Source organism: Sinohyriopsis cumingii, chromosome 12, assembly GCF_028554795.1.
Source record: "Sinohyriopsis cumingii isolate HCF-2022 chromosome 12, ASM2855479v2, whole genome shotgun sequence".
Taxonomy (NCBI): Eukaryota; Metazoa; Mollusca; class Bivalvia; order Unionida; family Unionidae; genus Sinohyriopsis; species Sinohyriopsis cumingii.
In genome coordinates this window covers 2414319-2435664 of record NC_142972.1, presented here as the reverse complement: position 1 = coordinate 2435664, position 21346 = coordinate 2414319, and positions in this window count along the sequence as shown.

Sequence of the window (21346 nt, the reverse complement as noted above, 5' to 3'; positions counted from 1 at the left end):
CCTTTTTGGGTTGTTCCACATCCTGATCATACCTTTCCAAATTAGCAGAATGGGCTAACCCACTGCAGTCTTAAAATACATCTCACTAGCTATTGTCAGCCAGTTAAGTAATTATGTGAAATGGTGAATTATACATGACCTCTTTGCCTTTTAATTCCCACTTTTAAACTGCCCAAAGGATAGTTTTACATCAGCTCCAATCATGACTGTTTACTGTTTACATGTACTACATGTAACAGGCATATACTGAAAGTGGCACTGGTTTTTTTGTTTTCTATTTTTGAAGATTACAGAAAACTGTTTTCTCAAAACATAACTGTCAGGGGGTTTGGAAGTATTACAAAATCATATTTTAGGATGATGTACCATGATAGTTCGATTTAGGACCTAGGACAGTGTTGATCTGATTTTAATCAGATTGCACTGTGTTATGGCAAGTTATGTCATCATCTTGAAATTACATTTTCACATTTCATCAGTGTGATCAAAGCTTTCTTGGAAATTTTGATTTGTTTTTGTCAACAAGCCTAATGGGTACCTTTTTTAGAATATAGGGTAGGCCCAATCTGAAATTAAAGGGGAATCAGGCTATCAGACATCATGAGCACTGACATATTTCTTGCTTTTTGTTCAAATAAGGGATTTTTTTTAAATATTTCAAATAAGGGATTTTTTAAAAATATTTCAAATAAGGGATTTTTTTAAATATCTAAAAAAAAGTTTCAATAGTGATTATTCCAAGCAATAAGTGCTACAGTACAATGTTGATTATTCAGATTTACTGGAAGACATGGATTTTTTCTGGATAATTGGTTGACTGTATCACTGGTAATTGTATGCACAATAAATAATCTGCATTATGGGACAAAAGTCAGTCTGTGTGATTGGTAAGTATGGATAATGGACATTTTATTGTATTTTTTTTTTTAACCAGTAACTTTATCCATTTTTCATATGAAATCCTCTTTATAAAATCTTATTTTGAGATACTAAATTTTTTATTTAAATAAAATCTTTGTAAATAGTTTGTTACACCAAATGTTTCCTTATTCTTCATCATAAATGTACAAAATATTTATTTGTTATGCAGTCTAGTATCTTTGGGTCCCTTTAATTTTTCAAATATTCTACTTAAAAATAAGCTGTAAATAATAAAGACTGTTTTGACCCATAATTATTCTTAAACCACCATGACCAGTAATAATAAAATGTGAATGAAACTTTTGTAAATTCATTAACTTAGGTCTGTATCAAAAGATTTATTGATCTGTTTGCCTGTATCTCCTAAATTTGTATCTATTTTGAAAATTTTTACATAATACAAATATTTGAAAGATTTTTTATTCCTATTGCAGAAAGAGATTAAATTTGTATCTACCTTTGTTTTAGATCAATTACATCACAGTTTACACTGTTATAACTTTACTTTGTGCATTGTGCCTTTCTTGCTGAAGACTTGTACACTATCTTCGAATGTAAAATGTCATCGTAATTAATTGGCCATTTGCTTCAATATTTTGAACTATTGTATTATTTATATGATTATATTTATCAATGTTTTCAGTAAATATTACATTTAACTTACTGATGCTTGGAGGGTTGTTCAGTTATGTCTGTGTTATTGTTGTCTTTTTACTGATTATGATATCATTGGTCTTTGTATTGTTTGTGATACCATTGTATTTTTACTGTTTGTGATATCATTGTTTTTTATTGCTTATGATATTAATCTCTTTTACAATTTGTGTTATTATTGTCATTTTTCCTGTTTGCAACATTTTTGTCTTTTCATACTAGAAATTTGCCGGCAGATATAAATTAAAATTGTAATATATGATTTACATAACCATAATGCTGCCCATGTCATACATGAAAAATAGGTATAATGAGGCCTGCACACATCACAAACAGTAATGCTCTTCAAGACAGCAATCAAACATCATTGCTAATACAGTATGGGATTATTGAAAATTGCAATATTTTGTAAACTATAATTATTTTTAGGCACTCGTGTAATTCAGCATGAAGCATTGCAGTATGAAAAAAGACTGCACAATTCTGAGAATGTTGGGTAAATGAAGAAACAAAATGAGTCATGCCACATTTATTTTCTGTCCTAGTATTGCCACACTTTAGGTCTTATGTTTTCTTGCTCCATGTTTATAAGTTTTGCAAAGTATTTTGCCATTTTGTATTGATACAATTTCGTAATAACGTCCCGTCATATTACTGTCTGCCATATTATGGATCATCCTTCAGTGAGAAATCTACAACAGTAATTTATTTCTTATAATAATTTAATTTAAAGTTTATATGTCTTGAAAGAAATGATATAGTTATCATGTAAGACCTAAAAAGGAGAACTATATTTCTGTTACCATTTCTTTTGATAATTAAAAATTGCTGTTCCTGTGAAATGGATGGTTCCAACAAGAATGCAGACATTTTTCCAGGGGATGTTAATCTTGCTGAAGAGGAAGCTATCCACCAAGTACAGTAAAGCCATGCTATAACACGAAAATTGCTGTAAAAGAAAAATTGGATCGCATTAATATCGGGGTCGCATTAATGCAGGGTTTTACAGTGTTTTACTTTTTTCAGAGAACAGCTCATTGGCACATATACGAGTATTCATGTCTAATGTGTATGATGAACAGGGTATCAACACCGTTTACTATCGTGCTGTCGTGGCATGCAGTTCATCTATAATACATGTAATTCCATTGAACAATTGCACACATATTTACGATATTTAATAATTTTCCCCCAGATCATTGTGTCTGAATTCAGTCTAATATACAGCATGAACAGAGAGTATCAACACCGTTTACTTGCTGTCGGGGCTTGCAATTAATCCATAATATGTGTAAAGCCATTGCCAAAATTGCACACATATTTAAACTATTCAATAATTTTGTCACATATTATTATGTGTCTGAATTCAATGGGAAAAATTAACAGCAAAATTAGGTTAAGAAAGACGAAGCACGTGTACGGTTCATTACGTTCCAGGGTCTATGAACTGTGTCTGTACAAATTTCATACTGCTAAAATTTTCTCATATGCGTTTCCGTGTACATTTATCCATTGCAAATTTCCAATAATTAACGCTTGTACACCTATTCGTTTGAATGACTACAGCAAGAATAATTAACAATCAACACATGCTTTCAGCGTGCATATAATTTGTACTTCAGATTTTGTGAATATCGAAAAAAGTGTGAAAACCAATATACCAATCACTGCGCAAAGTGCAGAGAACGAATTGTGTTTGTGAGCTTGCTTTTCCATAACGGTAAAATATTTTTTATAAAAAATAAGAAATTGATAACAAGTTCATAAACAAACACCATACCATTGTAAAACCCGTGAACTAAGTGCAGTAGGCCTGCGATGATGACAATTTACGTTTATAATTTTTAAAATAAAATTTACGCATGTACAATTTCATACCCTTTCAGTTTCCAGCTAATAAAGACGACATTATTTACTGGTCAACTGATTGCGTCTAATAACACTGCAAAGCGCAGCAAACATCTTGGCGGCTTTTGTGGGGTTTGGTGATGTTTATTCAACCACCGCATTGTCTGCTGCTTGGTTGTGTATGCAGTTAAAGAAGAAACACATGTTAGCTATTGTTTGAGCAACGATTGTATACAGAATTAATTGAAGACAGTCACAAGGACGACTTACTGGCTTTACTCATGGACCAGTAATAAGTAACATTTCTGATAGTATTTATTTTGGGGTAACACTTCAAGAACCTGGTGATATTGTTAAATTTCAGAAGCTACGCCACGATCGCATTATATTAAAATTCAGATGCGAACTCTTTCCCCAAATGATAATAAACTTTTTACACACTATTTCTCGTTCTACAAAAAGATGTTCTTTCCCGGTACAAGAAAAATATACATGTATTTAAAATTTCAGGAACCACGCCAGGATCATATTTAATTTGAATTAATATTTTTTTATGTGCCAATGAATTTACGAAATTTCAGGAGCCACGCGATGACCACTTTATATCCGAATTCGCTTTATAGCGGTGCGCGTTATAGCAGGGTTGTACTGTATAATGATTCCTGCCACAGAGACGGCTAGAGAATCTTGACCTTTTTCTGATAGCTTTTCAATTTGGCTGTACTTTATTATTATAAAAGGTAAATCTTTATTCCCATGAGATTATTAGTGTATTAAGAGATGTGCTATTTTTGCACTAAAAGGAATTCAACAACTGATCAGTTAACTTAGAGATTTAAAAAGGCATCTTCCGTTCATGTTGACACCAACTCATTTTTATGTCAGTATAAGATACCACTTTAAATTTTCACTATGTAATTATAATACACAGAGTTGACATTGTTTTTGTTTTGATTTGATTTTGATTTTTATTTTTTTCATCCTTGTTGGATTGACCATTCAAAATCACAGTGATTATAACCAAACAGCTAATCTTAATACAGGATTAATAAGATACATTACTTGTAAACTTGTATTTTCAAACTGTTAATTAACTATATTCACTATAGGCTTTGATTATGCTTCTTTGAATTGTGACATATGTTGCTAATATAGATAATTCTGATTTTCTTTAATGTATTCACTGAATAAAGATTAAATTTTGTATAGTCATTTGTTCTTTTGACAATACTGATACAGAAATATAGAGACAATATTTATGTGTTTTAATTTCGAAGATAAGACTGGAGACTTGCATTCTCAAGTCCAAATTTTAAACACTTGATTTTTGAAGATAAGACTGGAGATCATGAAATTTGGTCTTAAGTACAAATTTTAGACACATGATGTTTGAATATAAGACTGGAAATCATGAAAGTTAGTCCGAAGTCCAAATTTTAGACACTTGATTTTTGAAGATAGGACTGGTGACTTACAGTCTCAAGTCTAAATCTTTTACACGATTTTTGAAACTAGGACTGGAGACGATAAAACTTGCCATCTCAAGTCCAAATTTTACACACTTGATTTTTGAAGACAGGACTGGTAACTACAGTCTCAAGTCCAAATTTTAGATACCTGAATTTTGAAGATAGGACTGGAGACAACGAAACTAATACAGTCTGAAGTCCAAATCTTAGACTTGACTTTTTTTAAATAGGACTGGAGACCACAAAACTTTGTCATAAGTCAAAATTTTGGACGATTGATTTTGTGTATTAGTCCAACTGAATTTTCATGTTTGGCAATGTTTAGAATTTAGGTTCTATAAATACACAGTGAAAGAGCTTGTAAGGTTTAGTCCACTATAAAGGCTACTACAAGCATATAAAACAGAAATACTCTATTTAGCTCTGAATTCTAATGAGGCAATTCAGTTACTTTAATGATCTGATCTGGTCAGTCAGACGTTAGACAATTTCAGTGCCATATTTATGGTTTTGCTATTTAGTTGCAGCATAAATATGTGCACCACAGTACTGTTCTTGGAATGTAACATAATAACACCAGAGGATCAAAATGCCTTCGAAATGTTTATTTCTATTTTAATCCCAGAATAATGCTAAAATCTTACCAAGGTAATTGCCAACCTCTCAGATAGTGTTTGGGAGATTTTTGAGACTGAAAAAGAGTCTTTTGAGGTGTGGGCATAGGTGAAGGGTGTGTTCAGTGTGTGCAACCCAAACAAGTAACATTTTACAGTTAGGAACAAGTTTATCTACACATATAAGCTTATAGAAAATGACTGGAAATTCAAAATTTGAAAGTAGTTGATAAAATTAGGGACTGGCCATTTCAGTGGATTTTCTTTCAAACAAGAGTATTGTTTCTTATACCTAATTTAAAAAAAAAAAAAAACTAAAATCAGAGCAAAGAATATTTTGTTCAATTATTAGCAGTCTAGACTTTTTTTCTTCTTAAAAAAGCCCAGCCCCTCACCACTAAAAATTAAATTGCCACTTAGCATTGTTAGCTCACATCACCATACAAAGATATGTACACTCATAACCACACAGGATGAAGCCGGGTTGGGACTGGATTAGTGAAGACACCCAAAGCAAGTGCGTTGATAAGATGTTTATTTATAAACGCAAATTAAATATTAACAAATCTGACACCATTATAAACAAAAAAAATAAGGAAAATTATAAAGTTTCTAACATGGAACTATCAAAAACAAGTGACTGAACGAGAAAACTCAAACATAAATTTAACGAATGGAATTTTAAACATACGTGAATTTTGTCCTATCACCGATCAACAAATAAAAGTATATGATCTACACCCCAATGTAAACGATGTCTTTTTATAGCACCAGTGGATATAGGGATATGTATGAATTTATGAATCTATCGCTCATATAACGATATTGAAATGGGAATGCACGAAATTATAAATATATCTCTCATATAACGATATTGAAATGGAAATGCGTGCAATTATGAATCTATCACTCATATAACGATATTGAAATGGGAATGCATGAAATTATGAATCTATTTAGTGACTAGGAAATTATGCGCATTGCCTAAAATAATAATAATAATAATAAGTTAATTATGGTGTTCAGAGTATTGTATTTATTCAAGAACCAATTTTAATAATGTTAAACTGCAATCGGACTTCAACTGTGTATAGAAGTCTTTTTCTCATGGTGGCTACTCAAGACGGGGTATTGCTTTAATTTTAAGCATAATCGAACTATATTAAAATTGAGAGTGGAAACACACGAAGAAATCTACAAACAGAATTATTTTTCACCGGCGATTTTAATGATGAATAAATCCTTTTAGATAGGAAATTATTGCTTGGACAAAAATTTCACAAAAAAATAGCGTTGTCACTTATAGGCCTAAAAATTATCAAGTGCTCACCTTTTGGGAAACGTGGATATAGTGTAACCGAATTTATATATTGAACGTGCTGGTTGCAGCAATACACAATAACAATAATTATTCAAACTAGCACCCAGGAAAAGTATGCTTTAATATCCCAAAAAATTGGTAGATGGGTACATTTTAAGTTTTAATTCAACTAAATTTGTCAGATACTATGTCTGGCTAGGTGTTTATCCTATAATGCTTGTTAACTACATGTTTTGGGGCAGGGTCATGAAAATTTACAGTTGTTTTGTTTGTTTTAAATACGTTATTTTTCATTCACTCATATTTAAACAAAATATTTCAGTTTTGTACAAGAATTGACTAGGGTCAGACAGGCGTTTCCTAAGGGAAAGGTTAATGAAGACGAGAATCCAAAAGATTGCGCCGTTAGAGAGGTACATTAAAGGAAGCTGTTACGGTTAATTGGTGTTGAAAGAATAGTTTGGAGGTGGGGGAGGGTGTTCTCAAAATATTAAACATCCTTAACAATGGGTGGTACTAATAAACCTGAAAGAACAAGACCAGAATTAAAGCTACGTTCAAAATCCAAATCACACAAACACACAAGACCAGAAATGCAACAAAAAAAATATAAAAAAATGTCTAAAGCATTTCACTCTTCTGATTGCTTATCTTATTTGCTTGGGAAAATTTTTATATAGTCGCATAGGTTATCAAAACGCACGAATAATATCAAAATGCAGTAAGTCATATATATTATCAAAATGAATGTGTGACCTATTTTGTCTGACAAACTCACCAGAATAATGAAAATGATCCATTTTAAAGTTTTCTACAAGCTAAGTTTCATGCTAAAAATCGTATTATTTTGTAAAATTGGGGTTTAAGGACTAAGTACAAAGAAATTTGGAGAGAACGCACTGGTAATTCACATGTACACTGACTCATTATATCATAGAGCAAAGAAATCTTAAAGCATGTCTTTTGCAATATTTACAACAGTATAATTGCAAAATAAATTAGCTATTACAAACTGGAAATCAGTCGTGGAAGGTTTTAAAGTATATCTTGTAGACTTTGGATGAATCAATGAAAGTTTGGGTCTTGATATAGTTATATAAGCCAAGGATTTGGATAACTGTGGACGGAATGAAAATAGTTTTAACATACCAGTTGTCTTTTTCCATTACTCTGTTTTGGAGGAGAGAGGATTTGACATAGTGAGCTATTGAAACCAGATGAGTACATAGAAAACAATAAAAACAGTCCGATGACTCGACTGTACATAAGAGCGTCTTAATGGTCACAAAAGGTCCAGACACAGACAATTAAAGGAGATCAAGCCAGGAAACTAGGTCAAGGTATATTCTAGTAAGATTAGAATAGTTCCATCCATTAGTCCATTAGTATTGTCTGTGTTTATATTTTATCATCTTAGAAACAGCGTGGATAGATCAAAGTACGCGAGTTTCCTTGCCCTTCAATTAAGATCTCCAGGCCTAAAGGGAAAAATGTTCACATTGACTGTATCTTCTTTATTTGTGGACCATGCACAGGTTTGACTGTTTACGATGACACTTTATTACTGTCAATCATCAGACTGATAATTTTGTTAACTTGGCAACAAAAAAAACCAACAACAGTCTTTAAATTTATTGCTTGCTACAATGGAGATAAAATCTATGATAGAAAGTTTGACATCTACCCTTATGGATAGAATTATTAGTATGCAGCAGAAAATAGATGGTAGTAACTTTAATAAGTGGGTTTATAGTAATGGTGTAATGCCAATAAGTAAAGAGATGGACTATGTATGCTACTTAAATGAAATTCATGTTTTGTTTATTATTTAAGTATCTCTGCATGTTTTATTGTGGTTTTTGATGTGTATGATTTGAATAAAATGATACTTCCGTTTGTGATTACAATAGTAAAGCTTGTACAATATATCACTTGACATATTCAAGGATAAACTGCCTTCAAAAACATTTTTTTAAAAATATTTTTCTCCATTGCCAATTCGAGAATAGGTCACAATTAAAGCTTCTCTAAAATTAAATTATTCTCTAAGTATTAAGGATTATGTTACAAAATAAATTTCTTGGACAATAGAAAATTGTATCCATAAGTCTGTTACAGAGCGGACAGGAAATAAATTGTATCTCTAAGTCTGTTACAGAGCCTGCAATGGTTTCCAATATATGCCCTGCCAGCCCACAAATGATTCAAGACGCAACTTGACATGAAACCAAACAATTCATTCATGGTAATTCCATTTGTCAAGTGTATTTATTATTCCAATGAATCGTATATTTTTGTTTTGTGTTGAACTATTCTTCTGTTTGTTTTTGGCACAAATGTGCAAATTAGTCCAAATCTGAGGGCAAAAATATAAGGCCAATTACCTTTCTAAAGTGAAGAAAGTCTTCCATGTAGTGTGTTTCAGCTTACTTAAATAGACGGAGTACAAGTACCTATAGAAATTCGATTTTGAAGTTTGCGGTACGAATATTCATCTTCCAGTAGGAGCTTAAATGTATGTATTTCAGTTATGTTACGTGCTAAGCTCGAATAAACCGTAACACAAGAAAGAGTGAAAACAACAACCTTTGAAAAATATAACAAATAATTTATTTCCCTAGAAAAATTCTGTAAAAATTAAAATATATGGACTTACAGTTTCCAGAATCAAATCCAAAAATAATTCACGAATAAAGTTTTCGAAGTCATAACATTGAAATGTTCTAATAATTCCAAGTTCGAGACCCGGCGAAGAATCCAAGATGGAAGGAGATGACGTAAGATGTATCCTGTACTGTTTTGATGTCTACAGTTCCTTGTAAAAGCACAATAATTAATCCTCCGGTCTTGGAAATCCAAATAAAATTTTCAAGAAATGCCCTTGTTCAAGAATTATATTTGAATACAATACTATTTACAGAGAAACGAATTAATCTTTTAGAGTCCAAATAATCTGAAGAAAAATTAACACGTAACTCAAAACCTCAAAAATTCAATACTGGTCACAACAGAAGAAAACAACTTGACATCAAGTGTTTAAAAGCCCGGACTCTCTCTCTCTCTCTCAACATCACTATTAATACTAAGTATTTTGCAATTTCGGAAATGCCAAATTGCGAAATAGAGGATCACGTGATCATGTTTACATGTAAAAGTCACATAGCTCCTGTATGTCCTTGATAAGAACCAATCAACCAAAGAAACAGTTGTTTACTTGACCCTGAATCAGGGCTAGGAAATAAGTCTAAAATAGAAATAATTGTTTCTTGTATTAGGGATTTATAGAAAGCTTCAGGTCAAATTGAACTTTCTGGAAAATATCACATTCCTAGTAAACAAAATTGCCTTTGACATGTAAAGAAAATAAAAAGATTCCAAAACCCAGTCAAATCAAATCAAATACAAATTAAATCAAATATATGTAACACAGTATGTTACTAATTCTTTCTATTGAATTGAGAAAGGCAGTCATTTATGTGTGTGTGTGTGTGTATCAGAAATGCAGGGAAACCATACTGATGTTAATATCATAAAATGCATGAAGCAAAGTTTTCATCTTTTTGTGCATTATGAAATGCACGAAATAGAATGATAAATGGAAATGTGATTGTGGATGCATTTTGGAATGGATTTGAATGCAGGCTATTTTCAAGCTATTGCCAAATTAATATCGCTGGAAGCGCTCACATGACGGCTTCCTCACTTATAAAACAAGTCATTTTCTTGTCTCACGTGTAACACCAGCTGTTTTTATGAATCCCCACTTATATAACTGGTCACTCTTATGGCTCCCTTTGTTGTAACACCAGTCATTTGTATGGCTTCTCACTTGTATCATTGGTCACTCTTGTGGCTCCATTTGTTGTAACACCAGGTACTTGGACATTTTTTGCCTTACTTTCATTATGTTCATCAGGTCTTTGAAGTTTACTAGTAATTTTCGTTTTTATCAGAGAAAATTTTCAAAATACATTTTTACGAGCTGTCTTAATGTGTTTCCCTGTTATTATCATATAAGGTGTTTGAACGTCAATGCTAAAAGTTGATATTCTTGTAATAAGTATAAATTTCGCTTGATACAGAATCATGTTATATCATTGTCATTCATAACATCTTTATTCCACATGTATGACGATTTCTTTTCAATGAAATGTATTCATATAAATACATGCGTTTGACATATTGTCAATTATGACCTGGCTCAAGTAAAAATGCATTCTTATCAGCAATTTGTTTTAATTAACAGGATATTTTCTTGGTGGTCAAGAGAATTGGATGGTCCAGTAACAATGATGAATTTTGTCCTGAGGCAAAGCAAAACTTGGATGTAGCATCCATATTCGTGCGTCTTCCTTGAGATAGGAATGCTATTATAATGAACAACTGGAGTGAATGTCCAATGGCTGTATGGCGATGATTAATCCGATTCATGAGCTAGTGATGAGCAAGGCCTTAAGAGAAAGAGTCGAAGGGGTATAGATTTTAGATGGTGATTTTAGATGGTGAAATGTAAAGGAGAAGGTTGTTTTGAGGTATTTCATTCCTTTGCGCTCGCATTGTGAATATGTCGTGAGGAGCTTGCATGTCAAATCCGATCACCGGCTTTACACTGACGGACCAGGATTCTGGCAACAATGCAGTCATTTTACTTCTGTGGTGTAAGGTTAGAAAATAGTGTCTTTGTCAAATAAACATTCTCTGGTGGCAGTTTTGTTTTCCCTTCTTCATTATTTAATTTATTTATTATTTTAAAAAAATGATATCTTGTATGAACGAAGAACAAGGTATGATTTGGTGGATAACTATCGTGTATTTGAGGGTTGGGGAATCCCAGTGTGTTTTTTTCTGTTGCAATCTGAGTTTGACCTGTGACCGTTTAAAGGAGTGACAGTAAAGCATCCACTAGTATCTTTAACTTATTAAATACAAGACGGTTGTGCCCATTTTAAGACGTACATGTTACTGAGACATTTCTGAATATGCAGTTGTCTGTTGTGCAATGTGAAAGAGTTTCATGGTATCAGAATGGCATTAGAGTTTGTCAGGTTGTCAGTGTATATTTCATTTTTCTGCCTCAAATACTGAATTTCGACCAATCAGAAGTGCTTTGCCGCCATAATTGCATTAAAATGCATTCTTTCCCCTGGCTCCTTTATAAATGAATAAAAATTGTACAATGTAATGTCTGTGAAACTCTACTGGCCAATTAATTCAGCATAAATGTTTATAAAAAATGATGAATAATTGCTACTTTGGCATTTGTTTTCAATTTCATTTTTAGGTTCCAATGATTTCCATTTTACCTATGGCACATAAGTATCATAGCAACAGTCCATCTCGTACATATTACATTTTGTGTTAGTCAAAGCATGAGAGACTTTCTGGCTATGAACAATAGTGATAAAATGACAGGATAATACAGTGGGTTATACATTTGAAGTAATAACTCTTTGTATGTGTCACGTTTACAAAATCTGTGAGTGCAATTCAACCCGTTCATTGAGACTCCGGTGTCCTACGTAGTTAGAGGGTCCGCCTCGGATGCTCGAGGTGTGTGGGTTCGAATCCCGGCCGCGTCATACCAGTGACTTACAAAAAATGGTATTAGCAGCTGCCTCGCTTGGCATTCAGCAGTAAGAGGTTAGTGTTTGGGCTTCGGCCTGGTGTCAGGATAATGTAACTGGGTGAGACATCATGCTACATGTCTGTGGCATGATGCCCCAGTGCGAGACATCATAACACACAGCCATACTGCAAACAACGTAGCGTTATGACTGGAAAAAGTTTGAAGCTACATTAAAAATCCAAATCACACACTCACACACTCATCCCGTTCGTCACATATCTTTATTATTGCACATGTGTGCTCTATCAGATATGACTATTTTATAAACAGTGTGAAAATTTCATGCATTTTTAAATAACAAAAGAAACATAATGAACTCGTTGAATTACATTCTTTGCTTTAATTCTTCACGTGTTATTTTTCAAAGGAAACATATATAACGACTATTCATAATTCTGTTTTGTGATAAAGCATGACACACCTACCACCTGCTTATTCCTCATATCATTGAGGTATGACGATGGTCATGATGCTGCTTTCTCACATTCCTTACCAGTATGGATAAAAAAATTCCTGGTAGAAGACCAGAAGGAAAATATATGATCTACCACACGTGACCGTAATCTTGCACCAGGACCATCCCGCCCCTCCCCCCCCCCCCCCGATTTTAATGACAGCCAAAAGAAATACTTTTGTATGTAAACCAATCATAATTTTGTTGTTAACAAGCATAATCAATTAATGAAATGTCAAATATGGTGGAAAAATTGAGGATATTATAAACTTAATTGTTCATGAAACCCTGATCCAAAGCATAACAGATCAAGTCTGACATACTTAACTTGTATTTTCAAGCCATACAAATATCCAGTCTCTGAATTTTTTAAAAGATAATCAGCAACTAACACAAGTGTGTCATTAGCTCAAATTTGTTCAAGCGTCTTCAAAAAACAGAATCTACCAGCACTGCCATGTGTGTTCCCATCATCACTGACTCGACATGTATTTGGCACAGTCTATATTCCTGGTTGTGACAAATTCTGCCTCCTATACTTTCATCCCAGAACACGTACGAATTCCAATACAAGTGGTTCAATTTTTCATGGTGATGTAAAGATAAAATTCAGCTATAATACTATCCAATTTAACAAAAGTGCAAAGTTGACTGGTCCCAACTCGTTGATGAGCTTAGAACACCAACCAAGCTACATCCACAAAATTCCACTGATAGATTTAAGTCAAATTTCAGAGCCATTGTTATTTGCGTAAGTTCCATCTTATGCACTCTATACCCTCATCAGCAATCTTAAAATGAACCTTAGGTCGTAACTAAATCGAAGTATCACATTTTCATTATTATCAGTTTAACGTTATATTTGGCCAGCATGGCCCAATGCTTAATTGTGGAACTGTACTGCTGTTTTTGTTTAAACTACGTTTTGTTTCAAGACAAGGAATATTTCTGTATGCAAACTACAAAACACGATATTCTCAGTGCATCATAACTATGAACAGGGTCAATCAGACATCGGCCGTCTCAAATATAAAAGTCTTGAAAATGTGATATATAATCCACTTTGTTTTCATTTCTATTATTTGTATGTATCAGTTCTTATCTTCTTTGAAGAATGTATACGGGTTTAAAAGCGTGTCATGATTTACGTCATTTTCTAATCCGAGTTCGTAAGCCTAAGACAAACCTTCTACTTTGGACGTCTCATTTATTACTGCTGATTATCAACATTGTTAAAGGGTGGAATCAACCTTTTGGTTTGACAAGTTACTACATCGGTAAATCCTGGTATTCCTTCGGTGTCGCAACAAATCAAATACATTTTCTTTTTTGGACACAAAAAATTAACTTGTCAAAGTATTAATTTTGCATCTGTCATAAACTCTTCGATCAACTTGTGTTCAATGATCTATCTGCAGTGAATTAAATAATTCGTTTAGGCACAGAAAAAATTATAATCCCTCTGCTATAAAGTAATATCTTACAAAGAAAAATTTGTATGCATCCTTTCCAGACGGTACAAATAATTTGTATGCATCCTTTCCAGATGGTACAAATAATTTGTCTGTATCCTTTCCGGACGGTACAAATAATGTGTATGCATCCTTTCCAGACGGTACAAATAATTTGTATGCATCCTTTCCAGACGGTACACATAATTTGACTGCATCCTTTCCAAACGGTACAAATAATTGGTATGCATCCTTTCCAGACGGTACAAATAATTTGCATACATTTGCTGTACACAAGACATCTATAGGTATAATAAACTGAGCTCAAAATAGTAAGGTTGGTTACAAGTTACTTTTTATATTACTGTAAAAAGAAAATATATTACATAACACTGGTCAACAGTGAAATCATTACTGACTTGAAAAGGCCCTAATCTGTAGTATTTTGGTGTGCCGAACACGAATATAACCGTGAAAAATTTGTATTGGCTCTCGTTTTGAAGATATTCATATACCTCATTTTCTATGTTTCACTGTGTAAATTTCTCCAGTAGGACTGCAGCAACATCCGGAATAATGATGTAACATTGCATAATACCATCATGCTCACATCATCCACAGTTGATTGCATCATTTTCTGATGCAATGCAATACTAATGCCATGCGGCTGCTGAAGTAAGTTGACGTCAGCAGTGTACTATACATGTGTAGGCCTATTATACTAATGCCAGGCGGCTGCTGAAGCTGACGTAAGCAGTGTACTATATAAAGCCCAATCAGATAGGTTCAGCATTTAAAATATTTTAGACGTTGTGCGAGACAGTTCAAGCTACTGTTACATAAAACTTATTATTTTATCCATTTACGTACAATAAAGAACAGTAATGCCTCGAAAGTGTGTTAATACCGCGGACAATTTTTGCTATATTTGTGGGGAAGTGACATTTGCCAACCAGAAGAAAAGTATCAATTCTCAAGTGAAGAAGGCATATCATCTTTACTTCGGATGCAAGGTTGGTGACCAAGACAAGCCTTGGGCTCCGCATATATGCTGTGCTACATGTACAACATAGCTTTCACAGTGGTTGAATTGCAAAAGGTCATCAATGCCGTTTGCAGTCCCAATGGTGTGGAGAGAGCCAAGCAACCACCTAAATGACTGTTACTTCTGCTTGGTTCCTCCTCTTTCCGGCGGAATAACGAAGCGAAAGAAGTCGAGAATAGTCTACCCAAACATTCCGTCTGCATTGAGACCAGTTCCACATGGTGAGGGACTTCCTATTCCAGAACCTCCAGCAGAATATTCTCTTGATTCATCTGACGAAGACAAAGGTGAGTCGACCTGTTCTTCTCCTGGTCCATCAGCATGCAGTGATCCAGATTTTCACTGTGGTGCATCATCAACCCCACACAGAATAACACAGGAAGAACTAAATGACCTGATTCGTGATTTGGACTTATCAAAGAACAAGGCAGAATTGCTAGGATCAAGACTCCAACAATGGAATCTTCTAGAAGAAGATGTCACAATTACTGCATATCGAAAGCGCCACCAGCAATTGGAGCCTTTCTTCAGAAAGGAAAGTAATCTGATATTCTGTTCCGATATTGAGGGCCTCATGAATGCTTTAAAAATCACTCATGACCCACAAGAATGGAGACTATTTGTGGACTCTTCGAAACTGAGTCTCAAGGCTGTGCTTTTGCACAATGGAAACATTCTTCCATCTATTCCAGTAGCGTATGCTGTCCACATGAAAGAGACATACGATAACTTAAGGCAGCTACTGAATTCCATTGAGTATAACAAGTACAGCTGGCACCTCTGTGGTGATTTGAAGGTAGTTGCCCTTTTAATGGGACTGCAGCAAGGATATACAAAATACATGTGTTTCTTATGCGAGTGGGATAGCCGAGCAAGGGAAATGCACTACATGAGGAAGGAATGGACTCACAGGCAGAATGTAGCCATTGGAGAGAAGAATATCCAACACCCAGCTCTGGTTGAGGCTCAGAAAATCTTGCTACCACCCCATCACATCAAACTAGGTTTGATGAAGAACTTCGTGAAAGCCATTGACCGGACTTTGCCAGCATTCCGATACCTGCATGAAAAATTCCCTCGACTCAGCGAAGCAAAGATTAAAGAGGGAGTTTTTGTGGGTCCTCAGATTCGAGAGCTTTTCAAAGATGACCGGTTCAACAACTTGCTGGAAGGTGACGCGAAACAAGCATGGAATGCTTTTCGCCTAGTTTCTACAAACTTCCTCGGAAATGTTAGGGCAGAAAACTATAAGGAACTAGTAGAAGACATGTTGATGAAGTATAAGAAACTTGGCTGCAATATGTCTCTAAAGATTCACTTCCTTCATTCCCATTTGGATTTCTTTCCTAGCAACTGTGGTATTGTTAGTGATGAACACGGCGAACGTTTTCATCAAGATATCGCAACAATGGAACAAAGATACCAGGGAAAATGGTCCACTACAATGCTGGCTGACTACTGCTGGACACTCCTCAGAGATGCTCCCGAACAGCTGTACAAGAGACAGGCGAAGAAATCTAAGATGTAGTCAATGACTTGATTTTTTATAGGTAGGCTATTACAGTTGACCTTTTACTATTGGAATGCATTTCGTTATGTAAACATTAATTTCTTGCAGATTACAAAAAAACTAGAGCCAATTTTGCAATTTGACTGTCATATTCGTGTTCAGCACATAAAAATTGATAAGAATTGACTAATTTTATTTCAGTAACATGACTTTTGTAAAAATTTGTTGTCCAGTGTAATTATACCAAAACAAAATGGGCAAGTTAATGTGAATGGATGGATGGATATGCATCTACCAGGTACGATATAAACACCAACAGATTTACACTTTTTTTGTATCTTAGTTACTGGGATAAAACGTTTCAAAAATTGAATAATTATTTCATATATTTGACTACCTGCCTCGTCATGATTTTAATCACCGATGGAATCTTTGACTGAAAAATTGCTTAACAGTGGGAAAGTTCAGGAAACTGGCTACAAAAATCAATGGATGTAGAAAACTATCAGTCAAACCATCCAGTCTCAAGAAATATATATTAAAAGATCTGTTAAATTTTGTAAGGCAATATTGAAAACTCTTATTAATGACCATCTAAATATAGGAAACGCGGTTAGTGAAACCGCATATCAATATGACCATCCCTTGAAGGGGAATTGATATATTTTCAAAACGGCTGCAATGGCCATCCAGCTGGAGGTCTATTCAGCATCAGTAAGTATTTTAGTGACAATGCCATAGAATATTTGCATAGAATTATAAGCTACAAATGATATGCCAGAACATAAGCCAGAAGCAGATATTTTCAACAAGGTTAGTTCCATAGCTAACATTTGAAGCCTGCCTTAAAAATGTTGTTTTTGCTCGTGTTCTTTTTATGCTTTATCTATTAAACATATTTAATTTGTATCTCCACTGGTCATAAACTGGTCCGTCTGATGTCTGTTGTCTCTTAGCACATAATTATCATCTTTACTCCTACACTTTTGGGAATATTGTCACCAAACTTGGGAAGTAAATGTACTCTAATGGTTAGTTGGTCCTAAGCGAAAATAGTGTCCCTCAGACATTCAATGTAGTGTCCACAGGAAACCTCCTGATATTGACATGGTGTTTTTTTTACTACTGTTGCAATGCGGGGGTATAGAAGCACCATTGACAACTGGCAAGACGAAGAGCAATGTCGTTTCCTCTACAACTGTATGGTAATAATTGAAATTTAACATAGTCAAAAGTAGTTCGCAAATCTGGATTGAAAGTTCTGATACATGTTAGGGAAGCTAAGTGCTGTTTAAAGCAGACAGAAGATGAAAAAGTCCGCTCATGTGTCTTTGGGAAGTATATTTGAAGTAGAACAAATCACAATGTGTCTAACATTATACAGTAAATGCAGAAATGTATTTTCAGATTAGGCTTTACTAGTTCTGAAACTACACTTGCATATTGTGAAACATAATTGAAAAAAATTATATCGCCTCTTTTTAAGTTACCTATGAAGTTCAGGAAGTGACAATAGCCATGCAGAACCAGCAATCTTCTATAAGATGCACATTATACATAAAGCCTAGCTGTGTAATTCTAAGGCCTTATCAACATCATCATTCGGATATCAGCATACATAAAAATGTAGCCTCTTTAAATATTACTTTGAATATATACGTTTTCTTCATAAGAAGGGTTAGAAATGAGAACAAATGGGGGGGGGGGGGACTTTAAATGGAATTTGTGGCAGTGTGCAATATTTGCGAAGCCTTCGAGATTTCGTATAATATCTAGTCGGTCCTAACCGAAAAGAAATGGTGCCAATCTGATATCGAATATGGTTGGCACGGCGGCCAGCTTCAAATTATTTTTACCGCTTCCATTCCTGAATGGATCGTCTTATCAACACCGGTCTTTCATTTAAAGTTCTAATGTGATGTTGGGTTGCAACTAAAAACAAAGAGGCCGATCTGAATTTAATATGGAAACTACTCCATCCATCTTCACATTTTATACCCTCTTTTCCTTCTTAAAACATTAACAGAGAGTATTCGCTTGAAAGCTTCTTGTGATGTCAAGATGGTCTTACAAAAAATAAACATTGTCCACATATGTTATATGAACACGGGGTTTTTCCTAAGTTGATTGTGGTGTCTACTTCGCACCAAAGTCAAAATGATGCCTATCGGACCTTCAATATGACTGTCAAATAATGTTATCGTCACTTCTCCTAAAGAGATGATCACAACTAGATCGAACTTTCAAAAGAAGCTCCAAGACTTCTCGTTATGTTTTCGTCGGGACCAAAATAGAGTCGATCTGATACGTGCGATATATAAGCATGGCACTCATCTTGAAAATCTTGCTGTCGCTACAGTATTAAATAAACCTATCAAATGTTGTAAACGCCTCGACGTAATGTATGGATGATGCTGATTGTTTGAACATGACATTGACAACTTAACTTTGTTTTAATAAGTACAATAATCAACTGACGTTAACAGTTAAACAAAAACGTTTCTACTGGGCAAAACATTATGCTCAGTTTGTCTCATGACTGACTCGTTGGTTAAAGAGGTAGGAACAAAAAAGTAAAATGTAACTGAAAACTTTTAAATTTCAAGCTGTGCGCGGTTGTATTCGATTATATTTTAGATTATCAACACAGAGGCTTTGTAACTTACATGAATCATTCTTACCTGCTATAGCTCCTCACACTTTGATATGTTGCAATTTTCTCTTCCTAACACTTTTAGATGTCTACCTGCAATGAACTACTCATGGTCATAGAAACTATGACAATAAGTTTCACTTTTTTGGATGAAAGTATGTACATGTCAAAGTTATTTGTATTTTCAAATTCTTAAAACTATTATAACTGGCAAATATAAATTTGTCATTGCATATATGAAACATGTTGCAGAATATCAGTCAATTATTCAGTTATCGTATATATTCTTTCAGACATTATACCTTGCTGCAATACTATATAATGGACAAATTATTTGACACTTTAAACCAGGATATTTTTTGACATTATCTGTGCAACTATTTATTAGTATAACTAGTTATTAGTATAACTTATGAAATCAAACATAGGAGTAAATACCGACACTTTTTAATCAGCACCCACAGCTGAATTGGTTTACAAATAAATATGTTAGTTTTGAAATCGACATCGACTATTTATTTAAGAGTTTCAAAATTGAGTGTCTTAGAGTAAGAAGTCATGCACTAACATAGATAGGTTTTGTTTCACAAATTTGTTGAACTGGTACGAATTATATTTCAAAATAGAAGTCCACCACTGGAATTTTTCAGATCGTTCGGTTGTCATTAATGATGTTAATACGCTCCTAATGAAATAGCTATATCAAAATCAAAAGCTCAACCCCCAACCCCCATAAAACTGTGGAATATAATGTTAAATTTGATCCAAATAGATGACTTGATTTCGTGAATTACGAAGTTGAATGATTTTATTTTAAAAAATTTAAGAAACTTTGATAAAATATTTCTATACGTCAGACAATAATCCAACATAAACAGAAATTATTACTCTTTAAGGCCACCAATCAAATCAAATTAACTTCAACAACGACTTAAATTATTGCTCTGTACAATGAGTTTTTACAGTTCATCAGGTTTGTCGAAAGATACAAGTGTGTCTAAATTTATCATATAAGAGTACAACAACTGTATAAAAATAACTATACAATATTTATATAAATGACAATATCGAAGAAACTAAATGAGTATTATGGATTAGAAAGAAAACAGAAACAAATGCAAAGCAGAATAAAAAAGTAGGACGTTTAACTAAAATCCGGTTTTAAAGTCTTCATCTGGTAATATTACAAATATTTCAAAACTCTGTCCAAACGCTTTGCAAGCTTTGACTTTTAATAACATCAGTAATTTCGAAGTCTACCTAATTTAAAAGTTTCTGAGTCCAATTCTTGCATAAACTTAACCGTACCAGATCTCGTCCAATTTTCCATCACGTGCTTTGAAAAAAATAATACAAGGTATACAGTGTAAATCGCTCAAGTTTGAAATTTGGCCATTTTCTGACTCTCATTGAGATAAAAAACGGGAGTGAATCAGAGGTTCAAAAATATTTCATGAGAAAGGTGCAAAGACATTTCAGTTAACATAAATTAGTATCAATGGTCATTTTAAATGTGGGTCTTGTGCGAATGTCTTGAATTCATTGTCAAATTAATGCAATTCTTTTTATACTTGTTATTGAAATAGAAAAATTTGTTGTCAGTTTGAATAATTTGTTGGAAGTTCGATTGAGAAGTTCTTTAAGAGCTTATTAATTTGTTAGGTCCATCGCGACAATGGTTGAGGCAAATAATGATACTCCTGTCCATTGTTTCATGTGTTCTCATTTCATTTCTGGTACTTTTAATTTTCATTACTGGCACCTCTGGCCGATTCTACAG